General features: G+C 50.1%; 1 long non-coding RNA gene across 4 annotated transcripts in view; it reads left to right on the forward strand.

Moving 5' to 3' along the window:
- Positions 1-25,884, forward strand: part of LOC108508840 — a 216,015-nt gene that overhangs the window by 162,985 nt on the left and 27,146 nt on the right. For all 4 annotated transcript variants that reach the window (XR_001878527.1, XR_001878528.1, XR_001878529.1 and 1 more), the window contains exon 5: positions 2,128-2,242. This is a non-coding gene — a long non-coding RNA (uncharacterized LOC108508840). The remainder of the gene's footprint in view (positions 1-2,127; positions 2,243-25,884) is intronic.

A 25,884-nucleotide genomic window follows, 5' to 3' on the forward strand; every position in this document is an offset into this window, starting at 1 on the left:
GCTCCTTCTCCTTGCTCTGTGGAGATGCCAACCTGTAACAGCAAAAAGATACATGCTGGCAAAATTTCCTCCCTGAAGCTCTCCTTGTCCTGTCTCCGCAGCCTGTGTGGGGAAGGAGGCCCCCAGTAGCCCCAGCCTGTGCTTTGTGTGTCAGACTATGAGCAGGAAAACAAGTGCAATGAAGCAGGGATGGTGGTAAGGGACTTGGGGGCTCCATGAACCCCCCAGCCCCTCTAGGGCTTTCCTCGGTCTCCTTCTGATGTGGTGCACAGGCACTGCTGCCAGAATACTGATAAACAAGGCTGGGGGTATCTAAGTGCCTCTGTTGGTGCCCAGAGCCTGCACATCCCTGCTCTGGGGCTCTGGAACTGGGCTGGTGCTGGGTCACAGCCTTGGCACCTTGTGTGGAGTCTATGCTCTGCCATTCTCTCGTCCTGTCCTGCTGCCTGGCTGTTCTGAGGGCTGGGCTTGGGCTGCTGCTTACCAGCACAAGGCAAATACTCTAAACAAGCCTGAGGCAAACAGCACCTTTATTTAAAAAAAAAAAAAAAGGAAACAAAACTGGGCAAAGGTGTTCTGGTGGCTTCCTGCTTCGGCTGGTTTGTGTTGTTTGGCATTTCCCAGCTTTTTCATTTTTGGGCACGTCCCCAACAGGATGATGACAGTGAGCACCTCACCTTCCCTCATGCACTTGGGTGATGAGGGAAGGCTGTGTCCCTCTCCCATGCTGCTGTGGCTCCTGGTTCCCACCCCAGAGAGCTGGGGCCTGGGCACTGGGGCAGCCCCCTCTAGGGCAGCTCTCTGAGCTGAGTGTTTGTGTCCAAAGCCCCATGCACAGGCAGTGCTCAGCATCCCGTGGAGCACTCTAAGGATAGCAAACAAACAGCAGCTCTCCAGAGGCGGCAGCGCTGGGATGGCCTCAGGTAACAGCAGCTCCTTTGATCCCGCTTGTTGCCTTCAGCCTCCAGCTGCCGGCGACGTTCCGCTGCCTCTGAAACCCTGATCACCTGTGGGCAATATCCACCTGCTGCAGTCCTCGGAGCCAGGCAGGGGATGTGAAATGTGCTGCTGGGGTGCCTGCAGGAGTTACTGGAATAGCTGATGATCAGCCTCCAGGAAGCTGGCAGTCAGGGGTGGTGGTGTCAAGGGCCAGGCAGTTCTTCCAGCACCACACAGCCTGCAGAGCCGAGGAGTCCTCGGCTGGGGACAAGCTCAAGTCCTACCAGCCAGCTCTGCTTTAAAACAACACAAAAACCTCCCTTGAATTACTGAGTTTCTTGTTTACGTTATTTTGGCCTGGGATGAAACCGCATCACTGTCAATGACATTTTAAGCCTTACATTGACACAATGAGGTGTTAATAACTGCAGCAAGATGAAAAGACGCAGTTCATAACAAATAAATTACGTAATGATTTTACACTTCCTTCCTTCACCGAGAAACACTGAAGACACATGAAGTTCTTAAGAAAAACATATATCTCTTAACTCCTCAGGTAGTACTGGATGCAAAGAGTTTTCCGCCTGAGCTTTTCAATGCCAATTATTTGCTTTTCGTGCCTCGCTCCATGTGTAGGGATGATAAACTTCTAATTGCGGGGCAGTAACTGGTTTTGCAGGTGGCCGTGCATTTCCGGGGTATCTGTGGATACAAGTGAAGTAAAGCTTTTGGGGAATCTTTATTGTTTGACCCAGTGCTTCAGCAAGTGTTTAACTTGTGTCAGTGGCGCAGGCATGTGTTGAAGTGATTTTAGAATGTGAATGTTAATGAACTGTTGAAAGGTGGGCAGTGGCCATAACCCACCCAGTCTGTTGCTTATTGGTTTTATTAGCCTGGTGCCTGGAGGACGATGAGAGCAGGCCCTCCGCAAACAACACAGTGAGGGGCTCGCTCTGCAGGGCCTTCTGGCTCCGGAACCTGCCATGGCGGAGCGGTGGGAGCAGAGGAGGGGGCTCGAGGAGCTGTGCAAAGAGAATTCCCATTCTGCTCATGGGGGCTCATAATTGATTGTTCTGTTTAGTAGAGGTTAAAGTACGATTACATTTCTCATGGAATGGAAGATTTTTGATCATTAAATGTTTGAGTATTTCCCTGTGGCTTGGCTAACCCTGCACATTCCTTTCACAGGGTGTTGCAGGGCCTTGTATCCCAGTCGCCTCCTCTGGATCTCCAGTGACCGGCACAGCCGCAGCAGGACCTCCCAGGTGACTACTGTGAGGCACAGCCAGAGGTGAAGACAGAGGTAGGAGGTATTCTAGCCTTATTTACACACTAAACACGTTAAAAGCCACACTAACACTGAATAAAGCACACAAATGGGCACACTAACACTGGGTGAAATGCATAAATAGACACACTAACTGAACGAAGCACACAAAGAAATGCAAACATTGTGATTCCAAATGCATTCCGGGACATCCATATTCCTCCAACGGCTGGAAAAGCGATCCTGTTTGAGCAGCGCTGGACTGAGGAAATTAAGGTAAGAGAGTGGGGGATTAAAATAAAAATAAAGCAGCTTTTTTCTGCGCGCGTGCTTTTGTTGTTTCCTTTTGGATGCTGTGATTTCCATTTCACTTTGTGTCTGTTGCCAATTCTGCAGAGCACTGGTTCATTGTGAGCACTTGTCGCAGTGTGTGTAATTTCTAACTGATGGTGTCCAATTAGTTTCAGTTAACATATTTGTGGGCTGCATTCAGATGTGTGGTCAAGACCACCTGATTTGATAAAGACTTTGTGTGGGGTTTAATGTGCCTTGTGGAGCACACTGGGGGTGCTGTGCCCGCACGGCGCTCGCAGCCCTGCTGTGCCACACGCTGTGCTCGGCCGAGATCCGCTCACACTGAGGGCTTTGAGGGAGTTCTCCTCACTAATTAGTCATCCTGTCTGCAACAAATAAGATTATCACTGTTTTTGATTGAAATTTAAAACCCTAATATGACTGTGCTTGATGGAGGGAGAGCAGGTTCAATAATCCTTGTTTCCAGTGTTCAAGTGTTCACTTTCACACAAGCCGTTCCATGTTAGTGCTGTGTGTGCTTGTCTTCCCTGAGACCAATTGCAGTGCCTGTTTTAACCAGTGCTTAGTGGTCCTAGAGCTGGGACCTCCTGTATGACACAGGGGAAGCTTGGAGTCCACATCCTGGCCTCTGTTAGCATTTCTGACAATCCATGTGGGTATGGTGTCTGGGAAATGAAACTCTGGGAAATGTCTTGTGGGAAAGAGCTGCTGCTGTTACTGAGGTACTGATTCTGAAGTGGTGCCCTGAGTGACATGGGAATTGTACAGGTCAGGGCTTCAGTTGCCTCAGTGCTGGGCAGAGGGCAGGTATGGGGTGGGGGCACAGCCTGAGCAGGGCCATTGGGCAGCACCGGGGACAAACCGGGGCTGGTGTGCTGAGCTCACAGCTGGGCTGTGGCAAGTGCTGCCTAAAACACAGGTGTCACGTCTCAACCCTTTTCAAAAGCACAAAGAGACAGGTAAAACTGTATAGGGTCCCTTGTAAAGAGGGGTGTATCAGCTCACCCACAAAGTCAGGAGTGAGGGGAATCTTGCCTCAAATACTAAGACACCACAAAGTGTCATCATTAGAAAGCACGTTTCTCCTCTGGTAGAATGCAAATTAGTTAATAGTTTCTAGCAACCAAAAATGTACTAAAGCATGATTTGAGCAGGAATGAAGCCACCAGCAGTGCTGCCACCTCTTTGACAGCTCTTCTAATCACCATAGCTTTATCAAGAAGTGTTAAGTTGTATTTTTTTATTGATATTTAAGAATAAATTCTTACAACATCATCTCTATAAAAGGTTCATCACAGACCAAATACCGCTCTAACCTTTTAAGCTTCTACAGTAAAAACTGTCGTCTTTATTTATCTAAGTTTGGGAGAGATACAAATGTAATCATAACCCCCAAGGCAAAATTTTATGGCAGTTTTCAGAACTCCTCTCTATAAAAACTACTCAAACCTACCAACATAAAAGCTCCCAATAAAATTTGCTTTAGATCCTAGTCATAAAACATGAATATCTTTCCCTGGTCCTGGAGCTACAGGTGTCCAGTTGTGAGCCCTGGTTGCTTCCGGCTCCCGTGGCAGTGCCAGGCTCCCAGTACCTGCTGGGTCACATGGGTGATGAGGTGGGTGCTGCACCCTGAGCTGTGCCTTGGCTCATCCCAGCACAGTCCAAGGGCACTTGGACTTACGACCAGGCTGGTGGTGAGTGAGGGCACAGGACATGTGGTTAGCCCATGGCTGGACCAATTCTGGTATGATAATGAGAAAAGTCACTGGATATGCAAAGAATCATACGATAAAAATAGCTCGTGGCTGAAGTAGAACATTTCAGACAGGCAGTAATGTAGCATGTGGGATTCTTCTCCCTGTTACTTGGCAGTTTGAACATTGGGGATCTGCACTGGCTTGCAAGACTGGTGGCCCTTTGGTCTTCGGTGACATAGGAATCCATGTGTTAGTGGTTGCTTGAATTAAAGAGTCCTTACTGCATAAGCTGCCTATTTGCATGGACAGTGTTGGCAGCAGGTGGGAAATTCTGTATTTACATTTCAGCTGAGACCCTCAGTCCATACCTGCGTGCTGCGAGGCTGGGTTGGGCTGGAGGGAGCCAGGCTGGCCATGTTCTTGAAATGCACTGCGTGAATAAATCTCTGCAGATTGGGGCTTTACTGGATTCCTGGCAACTAAAGGCACATGCTGTATCAGCCTAGATTAATTTGCTTTTACTATGCAGGGTGGATTTAACCCCCCTACCTTACTCCGGATGGTTTCTGTTGAGAGACTGAGCCTGTTCTTCCAACTGCAATTAGGAGAAAAGTGAACATAGCACAAAGCTGCTGCTGATAAAGGAGAGCAGAGGCAATTCCCAGGTGATGTGTTCTGTGAAATAAAAGCACAGTCGCCTTGTTTGGGGCGCATTCCTCAAAGCATTCCAGAAATGTCATGATAAGTAGGAACAACTTAGTGTAAAACTGTGCTTGGATGGAAGTATTTTTCTAAGGCAAAAGTACTAGGACATTATTTCCTAAAGCCGCTTTCTCCGGGGACTGCAGGAGGCTGGAGGTGGCCCAGAAAGCCTCCAGCTGGCGGCCCACATCTTGTGCTTGCAAGACTTGGCCTTGCTTGTCATTCCAGGCACCCGCCGTGCACTCCGGCTACTCAGTATTTGGGAAAAGTGAAGTAGTTGCTGGTCTCAGCTGATGGTCCTTGTGAGGAGGGTAGGAGCCTACATCCCCTGTCTGTTGGGATGCTTCCTGCACACTGATGCTTCCCAAGGGCTTTTCTGACTCCGTGCGTCCTTCTGTGGAGACGCCATTGGGAGCTCTTGAATTGCTTGGCAGGGACAGTCAGGGAAATGGGGTAGATCCGATAGTTGCATAACATGTGTAGTTAAAGCTGTGATTCATGACAGGACTTTTTTGTTTATCTTAAAGTAGACTTTAATTACTGTTGTGCCTTCCCATTTATATGTGATGTATGGAGCTGGCCCTGGGACCATTCCCAAGCCAGCTGTTAGCACTGTGTTCCTATCTCCCTGTCTCTGCTCCATTGGAGAGTCTGTGTAGTCCTATCTGCTGGATCTGTGGTTATTGGTTAACTCTACATTATGGACACTGTCTGACATGGAAACTTCTCCTCGGTGCCCGTCTGAGTTATCACTTATTTTAGGTCTGGGGGATCTTTCCTATGTTCCAGTTAAAAAGCTACATTTAAGAGTGAACTTTTAGGTGTGTTTGTGAAAAAGATTCAGTGAAAGGAGGCTTTTTCTTAGCTAAAGGACTGAAAAAATGATGCCTTCTCTGGCTGCACGGGCAAAACTGCATGGCAGCCACCAGCTCTTCCTTGCCTTCCTTCTTCCTGGCAGTCCTGAGGGAGCCCAAAGTGCAGGAGTATCCCTTGAGTCCTAAATGGCCTTCAACATCCATGTCCTAATGAAGCAAAGTTAAAAATCTGTACTAAATTAATGAGACTGTTCCTTGCAGTGGCAACCATCCATATACTCCCTCTTATGGCACCTTTTAATTATTGTTACTAATGATAGAGGTTTTGGGTCACTGCTTTCAGAAAGGAGCAAACCATGAAACTTGTTTCTCCCAGAAACAGGCATCCTGAGCTCCTGAGGCACATAGACTCTGAGGGGACAGGAGGCGGAACAGGGTGTTGGCAGGTGCAGTTTGGGGACACAGGGCTGTGCTGACTCTATTGATAAACAGAGCTGTTCATTCCTGATACCTTTTGTACCCATTCCCTCTCACCAACTCCAAAGGCATTTCATTTTCCCTCAGTTTTGGCATGGGATCAGAGGATGGCTCTCAGCCTCTGATCTAAATAAATACTCGTGATTCGAGGCGGTGCTGTTTGCATTGTTTGTTGCTCCTGGCAAAACAAATGTTGATCTTACAGCATGGCCATTAATATTTTGATAAAGTAATGAAGCCACCTGGATTTTGGGCAGAGCCAGGCTGCTGTATGAGGGGCCTGTTAGCTGACAGACCTGGGTGAGGAAACCCAGCAATGGCAGGTGAGTCTGCAGTGGCATTCCCAGCCTGGAAGGTGGGAGTGCAGGCTTGTCATCATCCTGTGTGTCCTGGTCAGGTGCTGCTCAGGGGAGAGCAGTGAGTTCCCAAGCCCATGTGCTCCTGGGCAGAAATAGACCTTAATGGTTTTGGTTTCTCCTGTGAAAATAACCATGTTTGTAGCAGAGTCTGAGGTGGGTGACTCCTTTGGGCATTAATCCTCACAAGATTAGGGGAGGTAGGAAGAAGCTCTTCACAGCCTTCTCTGTGCTTGCACTGAGTGGAGGTTTCCATGTGAGACTTGTGGAGTTGTTGATGGCCTGAGCTCCCCGTATCTCTGCTGTACATGGGACTGTCGGGCACCTTTTGTGAAGGCTTGACAGCATCATCAATACCAGCATTAGAGCTCCTTGTGCAGCTTATGAGGACAGGATGGGTGTGATTGGATGCAGAGCCATGTGAGAAATTGGGCAAGGTCACTGCCATTTTTTTCCTGGCTCTCACAAAGGCCGTGCTTGCTTCCCTGATTCCTCACACAGGGACATGAATTTTTCAGTGCTGCTGCAACTCATTTGACAGGATGAGTAAAGAACTCCTGGGGCTGGCTCTGCCTTCCTGACGGGTTGGGGTGAGTCCAGACAGAACTCCCAGACAGCTGGGGTATCAGGGCAGGGGTGCTGGCATCCCCTCTGAAGGCCCATCTCTGTGGACAGACACTCCATGTCCACGTGCTCTGTGAAGTGGTCTGACAAATGGCAGTGCCCACACAGGGCGCTGCAGAAATTGGGCTGTCCTGCCTGGTCTCTGATCTCTGGTTTCATTTTCCTTTGCTCCTGCTGCCTCTGGCTGTGGGAGCAGAAAGTGAACCTTCCCCAGATGTCTCCCGATTGGCACCTGGAATGCACTTGCCGCTGGATGAGCTCATACTGCCCTCGAAGCTTGGCTGGACCCCGAGGAGCCAGGCTGTGAGGCTGCTGGGTGAGGGGCTGTGCCAGTCCAGCCCCCGGCAGCAGCACTGCAGGAGTGGGGGGCAGCAGGAATGGGGCGAGCAACCATATTGCAACTCCCAGAGTCTCTGTGGCTCCATCGCTGCTCCAGCCGGGAAATAATCTGCACCAGACTTGTTTCCTGGCATCGATCAGCTCCCTCGATGCCAGCTCTGATGTGTAGGCTGGCACATTGCAGGAATGAGGGGTGGAGTTGGGTGGAAGCAGTGGAAGCAGTCGTGGCTCCGTCGCCTCTGCCCTGACCTGCTGTGGCCTCCACTGGTCCTGGCTCCATGGGGATTTTCTCCTCAACTAGACATCCAGCACAAGACATCCCCTTTTCCCATTGGGTTACACCATTTCCTTCCGTTCCTCTCTTTACTCATGTTGCTTACAGACACAGAGTCCACTGTGATCTCCCAGGTTAAAGCCAAATCGTTCCCATTCCACCGAGGGTGGTTCATATTGGAAGTGGGAAGTTGCTTCCAGTGAGCTGCTCTGGCGTTCTGCCCCAAAGCAGGTCCAGTTGGGAAGAGCCAGTTTTACACAAGTTAGATTTAGCTGCATTCCTCAAAAGCCAGTGGAGGTGTAGCGGCAATGTGTAACTGCCAGAGCCAAGGCTGCCACAGGGGCTTGACATGGGAGTGAATTCCTGTGGTCCTTTTGCTTTACAGTGAAGGCTGGCTTCGTGCTGCTCCATGTGCAAAATGGGATTTGCCTCTAGCTGTGTTTTCAGCAGGGCTTGAACACGGAAGTTCTCACGAGGCGAGACCTTCCTGTGGTGGTGGGGCTGTTCTGTCTGTACTGCAGCAGGACACCGAGCCTGTGGGAAATGGCCTTTGGCAAAATATTTCCATCAGGTTTTTCAGTGCTCCCACTCTTTCCAAATATACCCCAGTTCAAATGTGGCACGGGTAAGCCAGCACCTGGCAGGGCAGTGTTACCATGGGACGTCCCCTCTGCACCAGAGCTGGGCTGTTCCATGCAGAGGAGGTGGGATTGTGCCTTATCATATTAACTGTGGGACCTTCTACCTGGAGATGAAAGAACAAAAGCCTGGGCAGACAGTTAATTATAGCTTCAGCTTCAGAAGCAGAGTTAATGAATTTTAACGTGCCTCAATTAATAACTAATTGGGTTTTGCGCCTCGGCTGTGAGTGGAACTGGAGGGGTGTCCAGGAAAAAAATGGACTAAAGATGAGCAATTTTAATTGAAATACTGTGGGATCCTTGTACAAGCAAATGGTACCTGGTGTTATTATATGGCTTGAATGTAGAGGGAAATCAAAGGGGAGATTGTTTCCAAGAGGAAACAAGTGGCAGCATTACAGGGCTGACAGGGCACAGCATTATTGTGTCACCTGTACTGTGCAGGTTGGACAGTCCCCAGTTCATGGCATTATTGTGTCACCTCTACTGTACAGGTTGGGCAGTCCTCTATTCACATTATTGTGCCACAGAGGGAGTGAGTCCTGCAGGCACACATGGGTGTTCCACCTCAGAGTTCCAGGAGTCAGAGAATTTAGGTAGAAGAAATAACACGTAGCATAAATTTTTTTTTACTTTAGGCTGGAATGTGCCTGGTAGTGCTATTGGTCTAATGAGATATTTTATGTCTTTTTCTGTGGAAAGAGGATTATTTTTTAAGCCCACAGTTAGGAGAATGTCCAGTGTTTTGCTGTGATTAGCGTTAATTCAGGCTCTGGTGGGCAAAGAGGTAAAGGTAACAAAGGTTAAATTGTGTTTGCAGTAGTTTAAAGGAGCAATAAATCCTGGAGAGGTGCAGAAATAGAGGAACACTCTGCATCTCAAGCAGCAGAAAATTGTTGTCTTTTGAATTTGGTGCTCTGAGTATGAAGGAAGAAAGGAAAATATATCTATATGCTGTTCTCCTTCTTCAGTACCCTTTCCAGGGAATATTTATCAGCAGCCTCAGCCACCAGGCAGGAAAACACCCAGAAGCCAAAGTGCGGCATTAGTTTGTTTTGTTTTACTCTTTCTTTTTTTTTTTTTTTGGCTGGATTTGAACCCCCTCAGAGAGAACATGGCATAATAAGAAGAGAAGAAATAATTAATTTGTTCAATGCTGCATTGTCAGGCACCGACCCTCCACTGACAACTATTTACACCGGGCTGCTCATCATGCCCTTCACAACTGCTGCACAATAAATAATAAAAGATTAAAACCTTAAACCTGGAAAACTTAGGAAAAAAATATTAGAAAATTTTATTTCGGATTATAAAAATCCATGAATGATTTACTTTAAGGGACAATTTCATTGCTGCCATGTGCAGGAACTAATGATCGCGGAGGGCTCCGGATTGGTGAGAAGGCTGCTTGGGAAACATAGTCATGGGTAGGTGATAAAGTCCTCCTTGCTCCTGCGCTGCCTCACTGTCACCGTGATGGCTTTCACCGTTTGTTACAAGAAAATGATGGGCCGTGTACATATTTATACCTGGATGGCAATAACATTGGCAATAATCCTCTGGGAGTGAGCCACCTTGTTTTAGGGAGCCAGCTCGCTTCCCGGTGCCAGCAGCCCTCGCCCTGCGTGCGGGGGTGTGCATGGGGCCCAGTGATGGACATTTGCAGGGGCATATATTCTTTGTCGTGAAGGGTGCTGCTTAAACTGGGAACAAGCACCAAGCGTGCACGGTTCTTCCCTGGGTGCTCCCCTGGTACTCCCTTAGTGAGGGAATTGGGTCCCTGAGGGCCTTATGGTCCCTTTCGGAGAGCAGTGTGTGTCCTGTGGTTCCTGGGATTTCGGTGGCTAGAACTTGCCTGTCTGGGCACTGCCCTTGTGTAAAAGTGGGTTCGTGCTGGCCATGAGGAAAGGGTGGTGGATGCAGGGCTGGATCAGCTGGGAGCCACTATTTGGGTTTTATTTTTTGTTTTTAAATCCCCCTATGCAATTAGCACGTTTGTGTCCAGGCTACTGTCAGGCAAAGCTGTCAAATGGAGCAGCAGGTGGTGGTGCCAAAGCCCGGAAGAAAATACACTTTAAAGTGAAAAAGAGTGTAGGGTACAGAAGAGAACTGGTCATGCTTTGGGGCACAGAGAGAGGCAGTTGTGATGATGGGTGGAGGCATCTGGGAGGTTTAATAAGCCCCATTTGGAAAACTTCTCTGTGCATCCCAACCCTCTTCCTTATTCATGTCTTGCTGCATTTATTCATGCTAATTTTTATTCTTTGTTCCAGACTCAGTGTTTGCCATTTATGAGCCTTGATTTCTGGCACTTGCCATGTTTTAGCCCAGTCTGTCTGTCTGTCCAACTGCAAAGTTCCTGTTATTGGTGACTTTATTAGAACTGTAGTTCTAGGTGTGTCCCTTGCCCTTTCCTCCAGACCTCACGGTCAGGAGGCTGCTAAAACCTTTATGCTTCTTCACTACCACCTTCTGTTGAAAAAAACTCAATGTGAAATGGTAGGAGAGAGGTTATAAACTGAATGCTTCTTTGATTAGCAAATTCTTTCCATGGGGCCAGCTGACAGCAGACAGAGGGGTTGGGAGACAGTCCCTGTGGCTCACAGGCTGTGGTGCAGCCCAGCTCCACCTTCCCCTTGCCCTCTGAAGTGCATCCAGGCTGGGCAGCATTTTGGCACCTGCCTGTGGCTGCACAGAAGGGGCCGTGAGCAGAGCCTGCCAAGTCCTGGGCCCTGGAGGAGCCTCCAGCCCGAACCCCACAGGTCACCGGCCATGCGTGCGCAGTGCCGGGCCTGCGCCCGCCTCGGCCAGCTCCCTGTGCCATGGCCGGGCTCCTGGCTGGCTCCCACAGATCCCGGTTCCGCATGCCTCCCCTCGGAGGGACTGCGGCCAGAGGACAGCAGCAAGGGCACAGCCTGGGCACCGGGCTGAGCCACGAGGAGCCCGTGAGGGAGAGGGAGGTGTCAGGGTGTACTGGCTCCTGACCCCAGGGTGGCAGCGTTCGCACCCGGTGGGGTGTGAAGTGCCCCTCAAACCCGTGATTCTTTGCTCCTCGCACCTCAGAGGTGACCAGGGAACAGGGAGGATGGGCACCCAGTGATGGGCAGGGGCCAGAGGAGGAGCAGGCTATTCTTAGTGAATCAGTGTTAAGCTGACTTAATTTATCAGTGTTAAATGCTCATTTCTCATTTGGAAGTTGGATGTGGGTGACTATTTAATGGCAGCACTCTGTCTTTTCACTAAGCAAGTCTGCACATGTGTGTTCACGGGGAGCAAACGTGCAAAGTCCTTTAACATGACCAAACTGCAAATAGCGTTCAGAGCCAAACCAATATGGAGCATAATTTGCCCACGTGTTTCTTCTGTTTCATTTAACATCTGCCAAGCATTTCAGGAGAGGCCCTTGGTTAGCTCAAACAATTCCTCATGGGCCACCAGGCATCCTTCCCCATCAGCTCCTATCCCAGCCCTCCATCCCAGTGCTGCACCCCCTCCAAACAACTCAGCTTTGGTCACCTGCAGAGCTGTCAGCTGAATGCCCTGTGCCCATCTTGGCATAGGGAGGGTTTGTGCTTCAGTCCTTCCTTTAAAACCACTTCTCTCTCACCTGCACTGGTGCTTTGCCTCACAGTGCCTGGCTGCAGTGAGCTGCTGCATGTAGGGACACCTTGCACTAGATTGGGTGCGAGTATCAGTGGCAGAAACGTGTGGTGCAGATAAGGCAAATGCTGGGATAAACTGGTTTTAATTTATCCCCCCACACCGGTAAAGAAACTGTTGTGGGCACTTACTGTAACCATGCCTGGTACTGACGTAACTCAGTCTGGTCCTGTGGGCAATTAAGCTGTATTTGACATGAACTGGAGTGAAATGGATTTCCATTCACCCATGCAGACACTTCCAGCAGTTTGACCAGCTCAGTTTCAGAAGTGGTTTTAGGGCATGGGATCTCAGGCACAGCTGGGGGAGGTGGGGATGGGGAGGGAGCTGTGGTGGCTGAGGAGCCCAGAGGTGACAGCCTGTGAAGGGATGGTGCAGGTACCTGGGTGCCCACTCCAGCATAGCTGGCAGGTGCTAAGTCACAGCCCAGGTTGCCTGAGAGGAATTTAGAGCTGATGCTGCACCCCCAGATGGACCCGCATACTCTGTAGCAGGGGAAACCATGCTCCAAGCACAGCAAATGGGAATATTCTGCCTAAAGCAGTTTAGGTTTTTCATGTTGTTACTGCTCTGATGCTGAGCAGAGATTTATGAGGTGCTCCGAGGTGGTGATTGAATGTATCTGTGCTTCAGGACCTAATCATGTAAGCAGGAATTAAAAATGGGATTTTTAAGAGGAATACCGACTCTCCATCAGTTGCCACGGTTATCAGGGATTCTTCCAAAGCCCACAGCAGAGCTGCATTTATTTAATTTATTTTGATATCCAAATCTACTTAGGGAAGGAATTGGTAAGATAAAATAAAAGGGAAGCCGGGGAAAGATGTGCAAGTTCCCCACCTGAGAGGTGGAGCATTGGGTCTAACAAGAGTTCCTGTGGTATGTAGTGTTTTACTCCCATCTCGCTCCTGCTCTGCACAGAAAGAGTTTCTCCTACGTGTATGTCAGGAGGGTGGCAAAACAGTAATGCCACCAGTGCCTGTGAAGAGAGAGGGGGACTGATCAGTACTTCCCAGGGGGTGGAATCCCAGTGAAAGGGCTCAGGTTCAGGATAGGAACCACGTTCTGTACCTGCTAGGAGGAAGGATGCAGGGCTTTAGTGCAAGTTGTTGGGTACCCTGTGCTAGAACAGTTTGTGACCCAGGAGTGAGGCACTGCCCTTGCTTCTTCTGACTTGCCTGCTGTAGTGTGAGTGGGTGATGTGGAGCCCACATGGAAGCCCTCGAGGACGTGGGTTAGCCCTATGGGCACTCAAATGTGACTCTGTTGGTGTCTCAACTTTGTGGAGTTTTCCTTGAGCCGGAGCTCAGGCTGGAGGTCAGAGCTCTCCTTCCATTTGGGTCTGTGCTGTTGGTGGTTTTCCGAGGGCAGGTCTCCTTCTACAGCCCTTTGGAAAGGAGAGAGCCTGAGCATCAGTGTCTCGTTAGGGCCAAAGAAAACATAGAGCTAGCTGCCAAAGCCTGACATGTGTCACTGTCCCTTCTTCCAGCATGTCCCATCCATTGCACTGCCCCTGTGGGGAGTGTGCTCCCTGGAGCAGGAGGAGAAGGAACTGGGGAGCAGCAGGGTGTGAACCACTCCCCAGGAGCTCTGCCTGCACCTAGGGCAGAGGCCGTGGAGGTGTGGGCAGTGACACTGTAGGGAGAAATCCCATGCCTTCCTGTCTCTCCATGTACACTTTGAAGAGCCATGCTAACTGTTCCTTTTGAAGAGTGAAACCCCTGAGCTTCTGAACCACCAGTTTCCTGCCTTCGTGCCAAAAGCACTGCCAGATCCATGTCTCCTGAACCTTCCTCACCACAGATTGCTAAAGCAGGTCTTCGTGTTCTGTGGTGAGTCATTTGTGTGTTACAAGCTCCAAAATGTGGGTGTGGAGGCAAGTTTCTGAGGGTAAGTGAGAGCTAACCCTGGATGCAGTAACTGCCACATAACTGTACAGAGTGCAGGCACTGCCTCTCCGGGAGATCCGAGAGCTGGCTCCAGGCTCGTGGCTACAGCCACAGGTCAGCATGAACTTGGGGCCAAACTACAAACCCAACACAGTGGAGGAGATTCAGGAGGAGGTCCCTGCTCCTGCTTGGCTTGGCTGAGCAACCAAGTCGTTTGGGCTTTTCTCTTTTTCCATGGACTCTTAAGCTGGAACCAAAACTCTAGAGGGAAGGAGAAAGCTGTTTGGGTCAGATCTGAGCAGGGTCTGAGGAGCCCCTAAAAGCAGAGCTTACAAGTTGTTTCACTGCTGTGCTGGCAGGCAGTGCTGGGCTCTGCAGAGGGTTTTCAGAAGGTCACTGCGTGCGGCAGTGACTCATTGCAGCCACAGTCCTGGAAGCATGAACAGTTGGAGCAACTTGCAGCCTGGAGTTTTCCAAAATGTGAATGTTCGTGAAAGGAAAAAAAGACACCAAGGGTTTTTAAGGATTTGGTTTTGTAAAAGGAGGATTTGGTTTTGTGAGTTGGAGGATTATGGTACCTCATGAATATCTGGATGTTTCATGTGCTGGTATTTCCCTGCGTCACCTGGCTCCATCTTTGTGTTTGGATTTCCTTCCCGTGTGCCTTCGCTCTTGTCCCATTTTTACTGAGTCTTCAGCTTTCCAGAAGTAAAAGCAGTTTATAGCCTTTGCAGGGATGCCGTAAATGTCCTCCCCTTCTTCCCAGCTGCTTCGTTCTCTCTTGGCTCTGCTTTGGGGATGTATTGGAGGAGCTGGGAGATGTGACCTTGGGGCTACAGGCAGATAAGCTCTGTGCAGAGAAGCCCTTTTCCACAGAGGTAGAAAACAGCTGCTTCTCTGCCTGGAGAGGAGGGGAAACTAATTCCAGCTTTTAGATGGTGCTAAGAATAATCCCAAGAAACTGCCAGCAAACCAGTGACATGTGGCTTTTGTCTCACCACCAGTGGTGTCTGTTCCTTAGAATGGTCGAGTGCCACAAGAAAGCAGTTCTTTGAAAGGCAGGATATGGTAACATGCCGGGATTCTTTGCGCTGGCCGCATCTCATAGTGTTGCGTCACTGGTGAGTGGCACGCAGGACTTCCTCACCGTAACTGCAGCCATCATCCAGCACAAGGTGCCAGCCAAAGTCCCAGCCTGGTTGCGGCTCCCTGGTTTCCCTCATGTAGGGGCGAGGACGGAAGGAACCAAACCTGCTGCACTTGGTTTACAGGGCTGGAGATTAACACAGCCCAGTGCTGGTGCAGGGCCCAATAAAAATTAAAGGTCTTTGCGGTTATAATGAGATATTCATTCATGGCTGTTCTGGATATAAATTCAGCTTTTACTGTGTGCTTAGCTAGGGGAAATGGAGCACAACAGGGCTGAACTCATGCGTCCCACCTTAGCTGCATCCCACAAATAATGGGCCTTAAACACCCCTGTCAGCAAGTCCATTTCCCGTGGCTGCCAGTGGCAGTTCCCAGGCCAGGTATCCTCTGCAGTAATGGAAAACTGTTGTTAAATAATTAATATAACCTGTTTCCTGGGAATGCTGATGGTGACAAGGCCATAACTGGTGTTTGCAATTTTTGTTCCTGCCAGAGGAGGGAGTACTGTGGGGGGAGGCCGTGGTGCGCGGGGGACAGGGAAACCGAGGCAAGTGGGACACAGGCCAGAGCCAGAGAGACCCGGCTGGCTTGGTGACTGTGAACCCAAGTCACCTGCCCTTGACTGAAGCCACTGTATGCCCTGGAGCAGAGTTTTGGAGCCCCGGGAGGCCCTAGTGATGGAAGAGGATAGTCCCTGGTGATGTTCCCCCAGCCTCATGGGGTGGTTAGTGGGAAGTAGGGGCCTGAAGGCCAGAGCTCGTGTCAGAGGGACCAGGTGAGGGAGGGTGACAGCCTTCTGGCTATGTCCCTGGGGTTTGCTCGTGATGTCCCTCACACCTCCCTGACTAGGAGACTTGCAGCTCCTGCTGGTGTCCATCCAGTCTGTTCTGTTGGTTTCTTGGGGTTTGGGGGTAGGGGGATGTGGGGCACAGTGTGTAAGTGGATTTTCCAGCTGACTTTGGAGCTCAGAGCCTGGCATCTTCCACATTGCTTTCCTGCTGGAGTCCCTTGCAGAGTGAGGAGCGCTCCCTGAAAGGCAGGCTGCTTTGGCACTGCTTCCATTAGATAGAACGGGAGGTTTGCTGCTGGTAATCCTGCCACAAATTCAGAATTAATCACAGCATAATGGAATCTGGTAGTGCTAGTTGTTAATTCTCTATTGAGTCTGCAGCCCTGTGTTTGTTCTCATTTGTTCTGATCAGGGCCATTGTCTCTAATATTGCTGCATAAAGGGTAAGAAATAAATCAGCGGTGTTTAGCTTTCCTAACCATCTGCTCTGGCTCCCATCCCAAACTCAGTTTTTAAGTTGGGCACAGTTTGCGTGGTTTTGCCTTGTGACAGAGAACATCTCTGGGGAGAGGAGGGAAGGAGAAGTGGCTCCTGATCTCATCTCAGGGATCAATCATTGCAGGGATACTGCACTTGAACTCAGCAGGTTTTTATTGTCATGTAGGTGGTTGGGCTGAGCTTTGGCAAAAGTGCCTAAAGGAACTTCTTTCTCTCTGGAATAATGGGATTAATGCTTTTAACAGCAATGTTACTTGTAGGTGTAAAAGCACTTGGTTTGGCTGTGGAGTCTCTGTGCTTCGAGGGCATTCGATCTCAGCGAGGTTCATCCCCAACCTGTGTGCGCTGTAATGCAGCTCTCGGGTCGTTACAGAGCCTTCCTGTGGAGCGAAGCCAGTTGGTTTTAAGAGGTGTTGTTAATGCAGTGAAAATCAGGGCATTTGGGAGCTACTGCATCGCCACAGATGGGACATACATCTTGTAAACTATAAATTTTTAAAAATTATTTAGCATCTCCATTGCTGTGTTGGCCATGTGGCAGCGAGCACGGGATAATTCCACAGCTTTCATTAGAGCACACAGTCATCAAACATTTAAAGTCCACAGGCGATGTTTTCAGGAACTATTATAATAATTAGGAAAGGAGAATGGGTTTAATAAGAGTTGTAAACAGTGGTTGCCAGCCAGACCCTGTCCCTCCCTGCAGACCCATCTGCGTGGCACATCTGGGCATGTGGAGCAGGGAGCAGCATGTTCCGTCCCGGCTGCCCTGACCAGGAGGGAAGTTGTGGGTGTCTGCGGTCACTCTGGGACACAGCAGTGACAAACTCGAGGAGGACAAATCTGTACAAAACACAAAAAGGCTCATCCATGCCCTTCCAGTAGACACTTGTGCCCAGCCTCCTGGCAGCTGTCACTGGGTGCTCCAGGCTCAGGGGCACAGAGCCCTGCAGGCACAAAGGGATGTCCCCATGAGGGAAGACCCGCAGCTGGAGCTGGCAGCCGGTGGCCTCACCCTCCCCAGGGACCTGGACACAGAGTCCTCGAGCCAGATTCTTGTTGTCAGGCACTGTCATCCCTCTGGGACCTGGCAGATACAGCACCGTAGGGTTTTGGTGCATTTGAACTGTCCAAGTGAGACATGGGAAGTTAAAATCGTGAACTCTTACTTTAAACTTACAGTGGCCGCTCTAATGTACGGTAATGGTGCAGAGCAGTGCAATCTCTCAGAGTAGCTGCTCCTTGCAGGGGTACAACGTGCTGTGTGGAAGGAAGCTCTGGCAGCTGGAAATCCAGTCGGGCCGTGTTGATCATGAGTGTCTTCTAAGTGACGAGAAGTTACAGCCCCAAATTACACACAGAGGATTCTCTTATTCTGGAGAGAAGATTCCCATGACTGTGGTTTGATATTCCATGAACAGCAGCCGTGGTCTGGAGTGCTTCCCTTCTGTGTAGAGCACTGTGGGGTGCTTGGCTGCTCTGGTCCCCATTCCCTGTCCTGCTCTCTGCAGTCCTTTGGAATTCCCCTGGTGATGAGCAGTGGCTTTGTTCAAGGTGATGGAGGTACTTGTGTTTTTACTAAGGAAAAGAGCAAAATAAAGATAAGGTGGAGGGGAAAGAGATTGCAGTGCTCTTAGTAAGCTGTTGAATAAGTTGCTGCTTGCTGCAGCTGCATTGTTTGTCCTGCCAGGTGTTAAATAGGTTTTGCTCGAGTCAGAAGGTCCATTATGTCATTCCATGCTCAGTGCAAGTTCAACCTCTTGAGGAAGCAGCCAAGGTACTGGGCTGGAGGCCGTGGGTGGGCTGGCTGCAGGCACCTCTGGGCTGGATAATCCCCAACCAGGAGAGACTTCCAGTGCAGGCAGTGCTTCCAGCTGGGCTCTCCCTTCTCCCCATGAGCAGACCCCTCTCTGGGCCGGGGACACAAACAACAGCTATGGTGACCTGCCTGTCACCAGCTGCCTTCCGGACAGGCCCCAGCAGGGTCTGCACCAGGGAGCTCTACTGGAGCCACACCCCGAGGTGCACAGCCAGGCAGGGGGGTACCATGGCATGGGGGGAGGCATCTCCTCCTTGGCTTTGAGCTGAGGGCTCGTCACTGGGCCTGGCAGCCTGGCTCCAGATACCAGGTGGTCTCCCCCGCTCCCGGCCCTCTCCACAGCACGGGCTGGGTGCCGAGTCCCACGGAAGGGTGAGCACCCTGATAGGAGCAGGCACCACACACAGATCCCCTCTGCATGTGCCCCCGCACCCTGGCTCCCCGGCCTGGTGTGGGGCTGTTGGCCACTGACCTAAATTGAGGCTGAGCAAGGAGAGCAGCTGCCCCACCGCTGCTGCTCTGTTTTCAGCGCGGATCGAGCCTCCCTAATCCCCTCGGATTTTGTATCTACCAAAACAGCTTGGGCCCATCAGTAAATTGTGGTGGCATATGGTCCAGGTTTATGAGTAATCTGGCACACGCTGAAGGCAAGGAGGACGTCATCCTTCAGCAAATACAGAAAATATTGTGGGGCTTTTTTTTATGACTGTATTCAATATAGTTGATGAGAAAGCTGTGAAAAATGTTTACCTTTGAAGCCAGTCCTGTTTCAACTTCAGCTGCTGGAAGAAGCCGCGACCTAACGGGAAACAAATAGAAATAACAGGGGAGTCTCATTGGTCCTGCAAAGATTTTGTCACTTAAACTGACCCTGTGGGGTGTGTGTAGAGCTGGAGGGGAAGGCAGGCAGCTGATGCCATCAGTCACCCTGGATACAGCGAGTGCCACATCAGCCGCTTGGAAAAGTCCTCATCACCTCTGTATGGGTGAAGAAGTTCCTCTAGCTGGGGTTTTTAGCAGAGGCACAGGCTCATTCTTGAAGAGAAGAGGGAAGCGCAGTTTGGGTTGCTCTGGGAGAAGGAGCCTGACCTTGTTCGGAGGTGGCAGCAGGTGTCCTGGCGCAGTGTCTGGATGTTCTATGAGGGTGCAGAAAACACCTCCCAACATCAATGTACTCAGCATTGGCTTTGTTGGAGCAACTCACCTGAGAGGTTTCCAGGTCTTGGTCAAGGAACCCTCCATGCAGTCCTGTCCTGGCAGGGAGATAAAGCTGCAAGCGGTTCAAGCTGTGCCAGCCCACACGACGGCCCTTCTGGAAGGGCTGGGGCCATCCCTGGGCTAAGCCCACGTCCCCAGGAGACATCTGCTTCAGAACTGGGGCATCACGGGGAGCAGGAGGACAAGGGGATGGAAGGAGCTGTGTTGGGTAAAACGCTGCAGCAGCATTGGCAGAGCTTTCCTTTGGCTCTTGATTTCTCTTTGTGGCTCTGACCAGTGACACTGCTTTTCCCTTCAGCTGGGATGCAGAGCTGATGGCTGTTCTCTCCTCCCCCCTCTCAGCTGCTGTGGGCTCTGGAGCCCCATTCCACAGAGGGCTTGAACTTCCTTTCACTCTTCCCAAAGTTCATGTTTCCTCAGTGTGTTTGAGAGCCCAACTACAGGAACTTCGCTCTCTCCCAGCCTCCCCACACTGTGTAATGCTTTGGCAACACTGAATGTTTTCTTTGGTTGCGTAGACATGGCAGTGACATCCAAGGCAGAGATCATCTCCGAGGGGAGGTGCACGTGTCCTTTCCCGTGACCTGTTCAACAGCATGGAGAAGGAGAACATGGCTGGCTCCAAGTGCCACCCTTGTCCTGCTGCTGAATTCCACCTGGAATCACCCCAGACTTCAAGGAAACTTTCGCCTCTTTAATCCAAGAAAGGACCTCAAGCAGCTCACAAATAGCTTAAACCTTGGGTTTTTAAAACTTTAAACAGAACCTTTGGGATTGTATTTGTTCAGATCTTATGTATCTTGGTGGCTCAGATTTTTAGCTCTTTGCCACACCTTTGAAGCAGCACACTGTGCAGTTTAAAAGACTGCTTTGCTTTTAAAGTGGGAACTGATTTTTTTAAGGCTGGAGATTGTAGGTTTTCTGTCTTTCTTTTGCATAGCCCAATTTTGCATGCTGGAAACTAAAGAAAATACATTAAAAAGCTGGGATCCAGAGCGTGTGATCGCAGCAGCGAGATGGGGCAGGGTGCAGTGCCCTGGTAGGCACCAGCAGCCCCTCATGGGTCTGCCATTGTTGAGGGAAGTTGCTGGAGCTCCAAGCCAGGAGCTGAAGTTTCCTGCAGTTCCTGGAAAGCCAAGGGCATCTGCTCACAGTTCTTATTTTAAGTGTGTGTTGACAGGATCTTCACATGCTCCATTCTTTGTTGCCAATGCTGTGTGTACTTGGATGGATCAGGGACGTCCTCCTCGTCCTACTGGGCTGCCCTGGCACAGCCAAGGCCCTGCCCAGTGACAGGGGCATCTTGGGGGGTCCCTGCCTGCCCCCGGAACACCAAGGCACATGTCACACCTCGGGCACTTCCCACCTGGCAAACGGGCACCACGCTGTGTCTCCTCGTGCTGCCGCTGGTGTGAGGGAGGGCATGGCTCTGGGAAAATCTGCTGGGATTTTCCAAGGCCGTGTAAGGGACAGCTGAGCCCCAGGTGTGCAGTGGAGCTGTGCTCTTCAGCTATCTGTGCAACTGCTCTGTTTTCATATGGATGGGCACCACTGGGGGATCTTTGCAGCCGTGATGACAAGATGTCTCAGGTGTTTCTTCCCTGGGATGGGGCAGTGAGTGGTGGTGACATGGAGTCTGTATTTGCACCCATGCACATGGCATGACCTGGTGTCCTGCTGCTTCTGCAGGACATGTGCTGGGCCCTGGGAACGGAAGGAGTTAAACTGCTTCCAAATTGGCCTCTTCATGCTAATAAAGTACCTTGGAGCTGGTCCAGCAGGCAGACACCTGGGTATTATCCGAGCATCTGACACCCCTAGAGAACCAGAGCCTTGATGAGCTTTATACACTCGCAGAAATCTTGCAGAAGAAAGGAGGCTTTCCATAGAAAATGGATTTTCAGGGCCAGCTGAAGGACATGATGTTCAAGATCATTGCTTTAAAATAATTTCAGTTGCATTTAATGTGAAGCAAAGAAGAAAAGAAAACCCAAGACAGTGAAAGGATAATTAATTCTGAGTTGGAGCTGCAATTTGGAAGGGCTGTATTGTGAAGTGACCCTTTACCAACTGATACCTGAACTGGCTTTTCTCAGAGAGCCCTTTGCAGTGAAATGTCGTGTTGTTTTACTTTTATACCGTATGTTTATTCTTCCCTGGTCTTACAGAGTGACCTTGGATTCCAGCCTTGCCTAGAAGGGCCCGGTGTCATGAGGGTTTTCCGCAGGGAGCCCTGGCATGGGCTGAGCTGAGCAGAGCCCTCCAGAGCCAGTCCTCCTTTCAGCACGGCACTGGCTGTCCCCGGGCTCATCCCACCCTTACTTCTGTCCTGCTTTGTCCCTCCTTCTCCCCAAATCACCACAGCTTGCGCCCTTGCCAAGATAAGTTTTGCAGAACTCCTCTCTGGACCATGGAGCATCCCTTTGGAGAGGCACAGTGTCCTCACTCCCAGGGTCTCACCCCACAGAGCTCTAAGTGAACTCGGGTCAGTGGATCACCCTCTCTGCTCCAACCTCCTCTCCCTGCTGTGTTTCCTCCATTCCTAGCATGTGTTCTACTGGATTTATCCAGAAGCTTAGAGATGCTTTTTATGAGGAGCTGTTCCAGGGACCGAAGCCTGTACAGAATATGATATTTATTACTGGGCAATTCCAATGTAATTTGAAAAATATCTATTTCTGGCCTACTTGCTCTTCCTCAGCTTACAGAGAAACCACATAAAAAGCATTGAGGCCAGAGCTCTAATGAGATTCACATTTTGGACATCAGATTAGTACAATAATGCATTTCACACTGTTGTTTCCTAATTTGCCTAATCAGATAAAGGGAGATGAAGCATCCTGGAGCCCAACCTCCCCGTTCCAACAAGGCAGTGCTGAACCCATCACTTGTGCGCTGCAATTAGTGTTCCCCTCACAGGTTGGTCAACACTCAAAATTGAATCAGCGTCTCGCAGCTCTGTCAATGGGCACCATCCATCCCTGGGCTGGCAGTGCCCCAGCAGCTGTCCTGAGGATCTGCACAGTGCGTGGATAGCTGGAGAGGCCTTGGGAAGGAGGGAAGGCCCTGGGGCCACTGCAGTCCATGCTGCCGTGGCAGGGTCTCAAGCAGGCGGGTTCTGTGCTGTGGTAAATCCCGGGTAAATCCTTGCTCCAGCGCCACAGTCAGAGCAGTCAGGTCTCCCTGTGCCCCCAGAAGACTGTCCAGGGCAGTGAGAGTGTCGCTGGGGGTTGGGCAGGTGTCAGGGCCAAGGTGCGACTTGTGTCACTGCTAAAGCAAGGGGGGTGGTCAGGGAGGAATCTCTCCATGGCTGGGTCTTGTGTGACATCCTGAAATACACTGGAGTTGTGCTCCGGTTACGTCCGTGTCCCTGAAGGCAGCTTAGAAGCAGTGTGATGTTGGGAACAGGTTTTCCTAACTGTCCTGCTGAGCAGTGCTGCAGGGAGCTGGACAATTTTGGGTACTGCCCGATCCACCACACAGAACAAGGCAGTTCCACTTACAGCAACTGGGTGCTGAGATCTGGGACCCCTCTACTGACTGTGGAGCACATCTGGAAACCCCACAAACAATACAGGATTGGTGCACTGCAGATGCTTTTCTCTGACAGTGTATTAGAGAATTGAACAGAATGGGAAATGGTGTTTTTAAAGGAAATCCAACCAACGGGGTTAGGCTTGGGGTTTTGCTGTAAATCACTGTGAGTCAGGAACAGCATTTCAGTGCTGGTGACGTCAGAGTAGACCTAAGAGTTTTGCTAAAAACCTCCAAAGTATAATACCATGTTTGAGTTCTGTTACCCAGGAGATTTGTCCTGGATTTGGTTCTGCTGTAAAGCACATCCAGCTACGCAGAGGGGATTTTTGCCTCCAAAGGTGCATTCGTTCCCAGACCCACTGCGGAGATGTTGGTGTGGTTTGTTGTGGTGGGCCCCTGTGCCCTCCTGGCACATCCCAGAGCTCCCCAGAAGGCAGCAGCCACAGGCCCCAGCTGAGCATGCCTTTGATTTCCAGTTTGAGAAAATAAGCTCATTTACAAAATCAGGCAGAACAAGCAAATGAAAAAAATAAGTGTGAATTAAATAATACGATTTTGGTGCAAACATGGAAATAAATTTCCATAGGCTGCAGAGCCATCCTTGTAACACAGGAAGAACCGTTTCAAGTTCACTGCCAAAAACCAAAAAATCACTAAGTAACGGGATCTTCTTGTATCCAAAATCCTTCATTATATTAAAAAAATTATTGCAGCACGAAATTTACAAGTGCATCACAGGACCCACTTGCGCTGTTAAACAGATGGCACCTACACAGGACCCAAAAATACATAACAATTTTAATTGAGCCAATGCAAAACAGATTTGTGAAATAAAATAGTACATGCCAGGTCTAATAAAGCTCTCCCTAGAAATGGTGACATTAATTTTGTAATGGCACAAGAGGTACTCGGAAGCTGCTCATTAGCAAATGTGCCGCTGCGGCCTCTGAAGTCCCTGCTCAGCACGTTTTCCCTGCTCTGCCTGTTCCTGGGAGCTCTGTGCCAGCTCTTTGGCCACCTGAGGCCGTGTGCCTAGTGTCCTGTTCAGGGGCAGCTCTGTGGGCCGGAGCTCTGGCTCTTGGCTTGGGACAACAGCCAAACCCACCTCTTTGGCAGTCAGGTCTGGGACGCTGTTCTGGCTACAACTGAGCTTGGCATCCACAGCAGGTGACCTGGTTACCTGTGCCCATCCTGCTGAGGGTGTGGATTTTAGATGGCTGGATGGGGGGGTCGGAGCCAGGTCCTGCCTCCCAGTACTGCACAGCTGAGCTTCTAGAATTCCCCTCAGCGGCTCCTCTGGCAAGGGAGTAGTTCCCTGAGCTGAACTCTGAAGGCAGGTGGGGATGGCACCTTCGCTGCTTCCCAGTGAACTGGGAAAAAGTCCTGTCCTGCAGCAGAGCAGGGCTTCTGTAGTCAGGAGGCAGCAGTCAATGACATGGGATCAAATGGGGAATTTTCCCACCTGGAAAAAACCCTCATTGATAGCACTGGTTTTGTTCACCCTTCCGTGCAGCCTGAATTGTGACCAATAAAAGTGCTGGAAAGGGAGGTTTGGTCTAAAATGACAGAACACAGAATTCCCAAGTCCTTTACCTTGTGCAGGGGAAAAACCTAAAACCTCCCCTAATTAGAACTGCCACCTTTTTTTTTTTTTTTTGCTGGAGTATATCAGCTTGATTTGAACTGGAAGGGGGTACGTTAAAGGTGTCAACAGAGTTTTGCAGAGGCCAGGTATCTGAGTCCTGGGAGTCTGTCAGAATCCCAGGAAAGGGATGCGAACATGACCTGCATCAGGTGCCCTGTACTGAGAGGGGTCAAAGATAACCTTTTCTTTGCCCTTAAACCCCAGCCCCAGCCCCCCCAGGAGTGGGGCTGCACCCACGTGTGGGAGCAGTCCTGTGTGATGAGGGCGAGTGAACAGTGTGTAAAACGAACTGCAGGGTGTGAAGTGCAGAGTTGTGGTGTTGCATTATGGACAATCAGAAGAAGACATATGTAGCACAGTCATTTCCTGCAGGAAAAATCCCAACCAGAATTTATACTGGCCAGCCCAGGCTGTCCTGCAGTGCTTATGGCTCAGGGTGAGCCTGCGTTAGGGTTAGGAATTCCCTTCCATTTCCCCTGGGATCAGCCTGACCCAGCTCTCCAGTTGTACCCGGCACATTCATGCCTAATGTGCTGTAGTTCTTGTTTAATCAAAAAACTGAAAGGGAACATGGAAAAATTCATTTTTATTTCTTACTAACTGCAGCCAAGTAATTTCTGCTATTATCAAAATATATAAAATAAACCCAGCCTTGCTATGTTGAGGATCTTGTTGTTCCCATGAGTCCTGCCTTGCATCGTTGGTGAGAGGGTGCCCTCAGGGCTGCCTGGTGGCATTGCTGGGCTTTTTGTACGTGACTCCTCAGGGAAAAAAGTATCTCACCCACTTGCTGTCCTTGCTGGTGATGCTCTGGTAGGTGGAGAGATGTGTGATCTGTTGGCCAGTGGGTTCATATGTGCCTTAGGTAGAACATTGGCTGGTTTGCTCCCAGGCCCATCTACTTTTGCAAGACACTGTTTCTGTTCTCATGCAGCCTAAAAGTGGTGCCCACAGTGCTACTGAGACATGGTCTGTTTGTAAGGAGATACCAAGCTTTGATAGTGTGCAAGGAACATACTCTGGTAAACCTCCCACTCATGGTTCTCAGGCATTCTGAGCCCTCCTGCCAAGGAAGTCTCACTTGTGTCATTTAATCAGTGGATTTTAAAGTATAATTAATTATCACCCTTCGCCTCTTGCCCCCCAAATTATTTGTGACGGTTATTCCACACTGTGTAATAAGGAAACTCTCAGGTATTATCTGCTGTGAAATGCCAAGTGCAATGTGCT

Source organism: Lepidothrix coronata, unplaced genomic scaffold (assembly GCF_001604755.1).
Source record: "Lepidothrix coronata isolate B3197 unplaced genomic scaffold, Lepidothrix_coronata-1.0 Scaffold318, whole genome shotgun sequence".
In the NCBI taxonomy this organism is placed as follows: domain Eukaryota; kingdom Metazoa; phylum Chordata; class Aves; order Passeriformes; family Pipridae; genus Lepidothrix; species Lepidothrix coronata.